Below are 8,273 nucleotides of genomic sequence, written 5' to 3'. Positions count from 1 at the left end.
AGTACAATAAAACTTCACAACTCTTTATGTGTACAGATGTATGCTAGCATTAAATGCAGTCTGTTGTTTACTTGTGTACATGTTTACTGTAATTCTGAATGGAAAAATATGGAGAATTTTAATATCTTCTTCTTTTATGTTACTTTGTCAGTTCAGTGCAGTCTGGTACATGTATCTCCAGCCACTGCCACCACTAGTGGCTTAAACAGCAATGGTTCGTACCAATTCAAGTGTTAACCTACATACATGTATTGGATGTACCCTTTTTTCTTTCAAGAAATTGATACACTTAGAGATTATACATTTAACGGTACTGTACATGTCATCGTTGGAAGGTAACGTTAAATGGTTTCTTTTCAAATCTTTTTCAAACTTCAAATTGACCGATCAAGTTTTTAGTTAAATAATGTCCACAATCGGTTATGAGTTATTGGGGGGTTTGTGCACGTTTATATTGTGCCTATTTCGATATGGCAAATTGTAGTCAGTATTGGGGAAATAATTTTCTCATACGCGTCAAAAGTTAAGAAGGAAAAACCCTAGCGGATAATTGTTACTGGTATCAATTTTATATTCGAACCATTTTTGTTGTATATTAAAAGTTTATTATTTGTCTCTTTGGTCAGTATCTATCATGTATGATTCTTTTCAATAGGATTACGCAGGAAATTATGAGAAAGTTTAACAGAAAGAAAGAAAAATTGTTGCACCATTAGCTTGAGCAGGAAATTGATTATTTTTGTAACCAAAAATGTTTCCTTCTTTGTTTTTCTTTTCTTATTTTTGAAAGTAATGGTGAATCTCAAATCATTCCGTGCTGTATATTGAATGAAGTGCAAATTATACGACAATTAATTTCAGAGTCTTTAATTCTGTTATAAAATGGAACAATTCCAAAAGTGTTTCAAGAATTGTCCTTTTTTTTCCTTTTTTTTCTGCATACCAATTGAGTATGCAAAAATGACATGTATATACATATATTTATTTTACTTGGTTAGTCCATGTACTGTAAAGATTATTCTGAATTTATGACATAGTGCGAGAAAAGCTTTAACCACAACATAAATTGCTTAGCATAGACAAAATGTAAATTTGTTTTAACTGATTTAATTATATATTATTTAGGATAAAGCACAGTTGTGTTAGTATTGTCATAAAGCGATGTATGGTATGACTGTACACTCAGTGTTTCCCAGGTCCTGCAGGGAAAATACACAACAGACGCTTGGTGGATTCCAACCTTAGACCTTCCATTTGAAGGGTTATGAACCGTATAGTGACAATCCCTCAGTTGGGATTTGACCCTATAACCTTTTAACATAGTTCAAACTGGCTTCTGGGCATCACCAGGAACCAATTTCATGGCTCTGCTAACCGCCGCATTCTGCATTTGCGATCACCATTCTCCGCTTACATGCAAGCGCTGAATTTCTGCGCTAGCTGTGTTAGCATAGAATGCCTAATAACGTTGATGGTTTTTGTGGCACAATGCAAAATTCCCCGCTAACCCTTGAAGTAAGCTTGGCGTAAGCACAGAATTACATGAAATTGGCCCTGATGAGGTTTTGGTCTAGTAGTAAAGACATGCTCCAGAATGCAGGAGTTCGAACCCCAACCCAAGGTGTCTGGTTGGATTTGTGCCCACCAGCAGTGGGAAGCTGAAAGACATTGGGAAACTGAAGGGAAACTGAAAGATATTGACGCTGACTCAGTTGGGATGTGAACCAATTACCTTTTAGTTCACACTTGGTCTAGTAGTAAAATCAAGCTCATGCTGGAGTTCGAACCCATCCCAAGATGTCTATGGTTGGTTTTGTTCTCACAAATGGTGAAAGATATTAACACTACCTCAGTTGGGATCCGAACCCATAACCCTTCTATTTCATGTGTTCAGTGGTTCAGACATTACGACCTAGAATGCACTCAGGGGTATACATGGGTTTCCTGCGAAGGTAGAGGTCAATATTGTGTATGAAAAAGCCTTTGGAGCGCCACGGTTGCCCAGGGTTGTATACTCCCCAAGGAGATGAGAAAGATTAAAGGAATGTTATAAGCGCTATGACCAGGGGTGGATTTCACAAAGATTTAGGACTAGTCTTACATGTATCTCGAGTTAGGACTAGCCTTATGTTTTCAATATCTCCTAGGACGCTCCAAGTTAGAACTAGTCCTAAAAACCCTTTTGTGAACTCGACCCCTGGGCACTGGCATTGAAAGGTTATTGTGAAATGCACTAGATAAGAACTAGTTATTATTTATTTTTAAAGGTTCTACTCCATCCTGGGAATGGTGTTGGGATTTTGTGTTGAGTAGGATTCATACAGCGCCAAATGTACAGGGCCTACCATACATTGGTGAAGGGGAAACTAAATTGTATTTAGAATGTATGTAAATTCAACCTCATTCCCAATGGGTGATCGATCTCGCCACGCAGTTTGTTTTCCCCAGGTTTGCCTTGCTCACTCATAACCCCTGGTACTGGTTAATTTAATGTCTAATGTATGGCATATTTTAATTAGACCTGTCGTCAATCTATATGCGCTCTAGTAAGTCCCGAGGCATCAAGTCAAAGAGGCATTAAGTCAATGACAGAGCAACTGGTCCCCTCTCATTCTTCTTTGATCTTGTGATATGTCTAACTGTTTTCAGTTTAGGGTGACCATGTAAAAACAGGATTCATTTGAAATTGGGATCGTGTTACAATACTTTTGCATTTTGGCAAGTATCGTACTAGCACGATACTAAGCGCTTAAAGGTTTTTTACCAAGCGTGCACGCAAAGCAGTCACCCTTGGGAGCCAATCAGCATTGTTTCTCAGTGCATCCCTACCAGGGGTTAGTGACGAGAGGTATCAATATGGAACGCTGCCCACGGTAACTAGGCTGATTTTGATTTGATTACTAACAGAGTGTAGTTTTTCAGTAAGAATGTTTATCGGAGTTGAAGTGGCTCCACTTTCAAACTTGGTATTGACATTTGCATTTTGGGCCATGTGGTATTGCCTAGTACAGGACCCAATTTCATAAAGCCTGTACGCACAAAAACTTGCTAAGCACAGAAATATATTGCTTAACAGAAACTGGTAACCAGCCAAAAGTCAATAATGCATGTTTGTGAAAGTTGCACTACCTATTGTTTGCTTAGCATAGAAGTTTGCTAAGCAGTATTTTCTGTTTAACAGCTTTATGAATTTAGCCCCTGTACTTTAATGATTGCTCTCTCATACAGACATTTTATCTACAAAAATGTTATCGTGGTATAACCACCAACCTTTAGTAAAACCATTAGGAAGTGTTGTCAGTAATTATCAAATATTAGGGGAACATTAACTTTAAACGTGTAATTGAGTACATGTTGCAGTATTGGTGCAGATTTGAAATAATATTTTTTGCTAAGCGCATGGGGATCCCATAGTGATATGTGGTCTCTTTAAAAGGTATTAATATTGATTATTTTCTAATAAGTTCATTTAAAGTAGAGAAATCAGAGAATAGTTGTGACTCGTAATAAAAATTCATTTGATGAATTGAAAATTGTGACAGACAGTTTTGTTTTAGAATTTGTGACTCGTTTTTGCTTCTCTCATTTCTGCTTTCCTAAATTGAAGATGCAATAGCTGAGTATCTGCCAAATTAAAACTGTTGACCAATCAGGGAGCTGATCCGTAAATCATTTGCATAAGCAGATGATGTATTAGACTGGGCCCCTGTCTTTATCAGCAAGGATAAATACCTACTACTCAGATCCAGTGATTCCATTGGATACAATTATAATCATTGGGTAAACGTGCAGTGACATAAGCTTTCCATAGATGCCCAAACAGTACACTCCTATCACGACGTCCGCCTCGGTTGAGGCTAATGATGTATGCATGGGCAGGGTTGACCTACATTGATACAACGCACATTCGTATACATCACATTCCATTGACAACTTTGTGCTGTTGTCTTGACCAATCAGGGCTCAGTAGCATTTTGCAGTGACTACATGGCTCTTTTATTGACCAATAGGAGAACGGTTTACACTTGTGCCCCCCCCCCCCCCCCGGTCCACATCTTATCCCATCATGTGGTTTTCCATGTAGCTTGATTGCCATTCGTATGCTAGCTGTTTTGGACTCGGTACATGAGCTCAAAGCAATGGGAATTTATCGTTCGTCTCGACGAGCTAAAATTGAATTATGCGAGTTTTTGTGAGCTACAAAAGTACAACTGAATTCAGTCATGTTTGAAGCTTTAGATGCTGTGGAAAAGAATGTGTACACATGCGTGTACAGCCGTACCTGGGAGGTTGCTGTTGACTCTGAAAGACAAGGTGAGGTCTGGAACTTCCTGAGCATTTATGTCTCTACTCTTCTGTGTTTGTAGTCAACTCTGCTCTAAGAAATATTGTCTGGAGCGAATTATTCTCAGTCAGACAAGTGACGGTTCCTCAGGATGCTAAACATGTACCGGCAGAGGTTTGGACCAAGCGGCCAGGCGGCTCTTGACAATGCTGAGTACGGGATTTCATTTTCGTTCGCCGAGTTCTCTGTTTCCCGCTGGAACTAACTTTTGACGGCACACGTACATGAAGACATCCACTGGAGTACGGAGCCCCCAGCGCGAAGTCCTAGGCATACATGCTACAAAACAACCAGTTATGTAAGTTTGTTTCATGTTACGTCTATTATGGCCTGCTAAATGTATTCGTTATAGACTATAAGAACTAAGGATTGCTTTCCCTTTCGGGAAAACTTTCCGTATCCTGCCACCGCACTTTTCCACTCATTTTTATACAAACAGGGATATCTCATTGAGGTAAATTAGATACTATAACAAAATATTTCAAATCGAATGAAAAGGTGGCGGCGAGGTACGGAAACTTTAAAAAAACTGAGAGTGAAAGGGAGGGAGAGGGAACAAACGTGTAAAGTTTTCATTTTGTTTAGTGCATCGTAAGTCTAGTTCGCATGGTGTATCAGGGGGCGGGCTGTTAGTACACCGCTCGGCTCTGACCACTTATCTTATATACCGCCCTCTAGTGACAACTTATGGTTAAAACCACTCGCTATTGTATGACTGAACACTAACCCAAACAATGTAGTCATTGTCTCTAATTCCTTTTTGAGGGTCTCAATCGGCATTGAACCCATAACAGGGGCCAGACCTTAGCATTCTGTACTCAATATCAAGACTTTGTCTTCTGCAGATGTTTGAATTAAATCTCTCTTACAGATACACAAAATCAATCGCGAGGACTTTTTTGATGTGGAATGTTTTAAGAAGATATTTCATCCCAGGCATCCCCTGGACAATGTTACAAGAATTTTAAATTTGTAAAATAGTCTTTGTTATGACCAATTTTGTTCAATGATTAGGCCTAGGCCTAATGAACTTCCATTCAAACTAAGTAAGGAAAATAAAAATTTGGCTGTCACTTTTTGGGGGGGTTCAGAAAAACTTAGCCCAAAATGATTACACTTTTGAAAGTATTTGTTTCTCAAGAAAATTAGTTGATTACAGAAGGTGTTGTTTGGAATTTAGCGGCAATTTGTTAGCATTAAGTGATACATGTATGCCATTTTCTACATTGTTGATGCACCTGCACATACAGCCATCCATGCACCTTCAAATTTCTTTGGATTTCATTTGATTGATTAATTTGGTAAACTTGTCTTATGAAAGGAAAAATCTCTCTATAGGTTTTATTTGGGATTCGGTGGGCCTGTGTGGGGATTTATTGTGCACAAGACTGTACAATTTTGTGGTTTATCATTTAAAGGTAGCCCTTTCGAATTGGTACATATATTGAAAATTGCTTCCCTTTGATTTTGTGTTGGTACGGTTTCCTAATAAGTCTTAAACACATTTACTTGTGTAGTTAATTTTTGTGTTAAACTGTTGGCTCGGTTTGGTTTGCTTAGCATCATGGTTTGACATTGTAATTTTTCTACTTTGTGTTTCAATGGGTTGGTATACACAACTTTAAAATGTGTCTGGGCCCAATGCCTACAGCTGAATTTTGAGCTTACGATCACCACTCTGCTTACGACTCTGTGAGCGCCCAATTTCTGCGCTAGCTGTGTATTAGCGAAGAATGCCTTTTGTGTGGAGTAGGCATTCGCACAATCAAACATTTCCAGTGAATATGCTTGATTTTATGTGCAGTAATTTTTAATTGGTGTGCACAATTTTCAAATGGGTCTGGTGCCCAATTTTCAAATGTGCCTGGTGTGCCCAACTTTCAAATGGGTCTTATGTGCCCAACTTCTAAATGGGTCTTGTGTGCCTAACTTTCAAATAGGTCTGGTGTGCCCAACTTTCAAATAGGTCTGGTGTGCCCAACTTTCAAATGTGCCTGGTGTGCCCAACTTTCTAATGTCTGCCGTGCCCAAATAAACCAATTTATGGCTGGGTTTGATGTGCCCAGTGGTCTGGTGTGCCCAACTTTGAAATGGGTCTGGTATGCCCAACTTTCAAATGTGCCTGGTGTGCCCAACTTTGAAATGTGCCTGGTGTGCCCAACTTTCAAATGGGTCTTGAACTGTGCCCAACTTCTAAGTGGGTTTAGTGTGCCCAACTTTCAAATAATGTCTGGCGTGCCCAACTTTCAAATAATGTCTGGTGTGCCCAACTTCTAAATGGATCTTGTGGGCCTAACTTTCAAATGGGTCTGGTGTGCCCAACTTTCAAATGGGTATGGTGTGCCCAACTTTCAAATAATGTCTGGTGTGCCCAACTTTCAAATAATGTCTGGTGCTCAACTTCTAAATGGATCTTGTGTGGCTTACTTTCAAATGGGTCTGGTGTGCCCAACTTTCAAATGTGCCTGGTGTGCCCAACTTTCAAATAATGTCTGGTGTGCCCAACTTTCAAAATGGGTCTTATTTATTATGTGCCCAACTTCTAAATGGGTCTGGTGTGCCCAACTTCTAAATGGGTCTGGTATGCCCAACTTCTAAATGGGTCTAGTGTGCCCAACTTCTAAATGGGTCTGCTGTGCCCAACTTTCAAATGGGACTTGTGCCCAACTTCTAAATGGGTCTTATGTGCCCAACTTCTAAATGGGTCTTATGTGCCCAACTTCTAAATGGGTCTAGTGTGCCCAACTTCTAAATGGGTCTGGTGTGCCCAACTTCTAAATGGGTCTGGTGTGCCCAACTTTCAAATGGGACTTGTGCCCAACTTCTAAATGGGTCTTATGTGCCCAACTTCTAAATGGGTCTTATGTGCCCAACTTCTAAATGGGTCTAGTGTGCCCAACTTCTAAATGGGTCTAGTGTGCCCAACTTCTAAATGGGTCTGGTGTGCCCAACTTTAAAATGTGCCTGGTGTGCCCAATTTCCTAATATGTCTGCTGTGCCGAATAATGTGCCAAACTAAACCAATTTATGACCGGGACTGATGTGCCCTACCAACCAGGGGTCAGGTGTGCCTGACTTTATTTTCTGAAAATACTTTGCCAGTTTGCCCTGAATACAAAAGTTGTTGTATCCCATCAGAAAATTGTTTCTGGTTGAATCAAAATTTAAATACAAGCTGCGGCATTATGTCACACAGCTCTAATCCCATCTCCCTTGTATAAGACTAAACATGTGGTCTTATTTTGAACCAAGGACATTTAAAGATCACATTTTTTCAATTCACTTTGCTTCCTATTTATTAAATCAACCATTCTGATTTAAAATGAAATTAAATAGCGTAAGTAAAGACACAATAATAATTTGATAAATTAGTTGACTCGGTAGTTTGATAACCTTCATACATTTAAAACAACAGATTACCACAACTCAGTCTTCATAAGTACCTAGGATAAAAATTAAGGCAAAAAGTGCAAGCTTTGCACAAGTTCATCAATAAATTTACAACCTACAGCATTTTCCTTTGTACGTATAAAATGCATTTTTAATATGATCTTTTTCTTTTTTACAATTACACAAATTAATCCATCAAATATTGGCAAAAAATATATATATATCTTGTTTCCATATCTAATACAAAGCTTCTATCTAAATGGTTAGAAAAATTGTCAATAGGCCAGGTGTAAACATGGCTATAATTTGAGCAATTAACAAACAAAGTTAAAGGCAGTGGACACTATTGGTAATTACTCAGAATAAAATTAGCATAAAACCTTACTTGGTTACGAGTAATGGGGAGAGGTTGATAGTATAAAACTTTTTGAGAGACGGCTCCCTCTGAAGTGACATAGTTTTGAGAAAGAAGTTATTTTCCACAAATTTGATTTCGAGACCTCATACAGAATTTTAGGTCACAAAATCAAGCATGTGA

The sequence above is a fragment of the Asterias rubens genome, chromosome 16 (genome assembly GCF_902459465.1).
Source record: "Asterias rubens chromosome 16, eAstRub1.3, whole genome shotgun sequence".
Taxonomy (NCBI): domain Eukaryota; kingdom Metazoa; phylum Echinodermata; class Asteroidea; order Forcipulatida; family Asteriidae; genus Asterias; species Asterias rubens.
Note: the sequence above shows the minus strand (reverse complement) of the source record.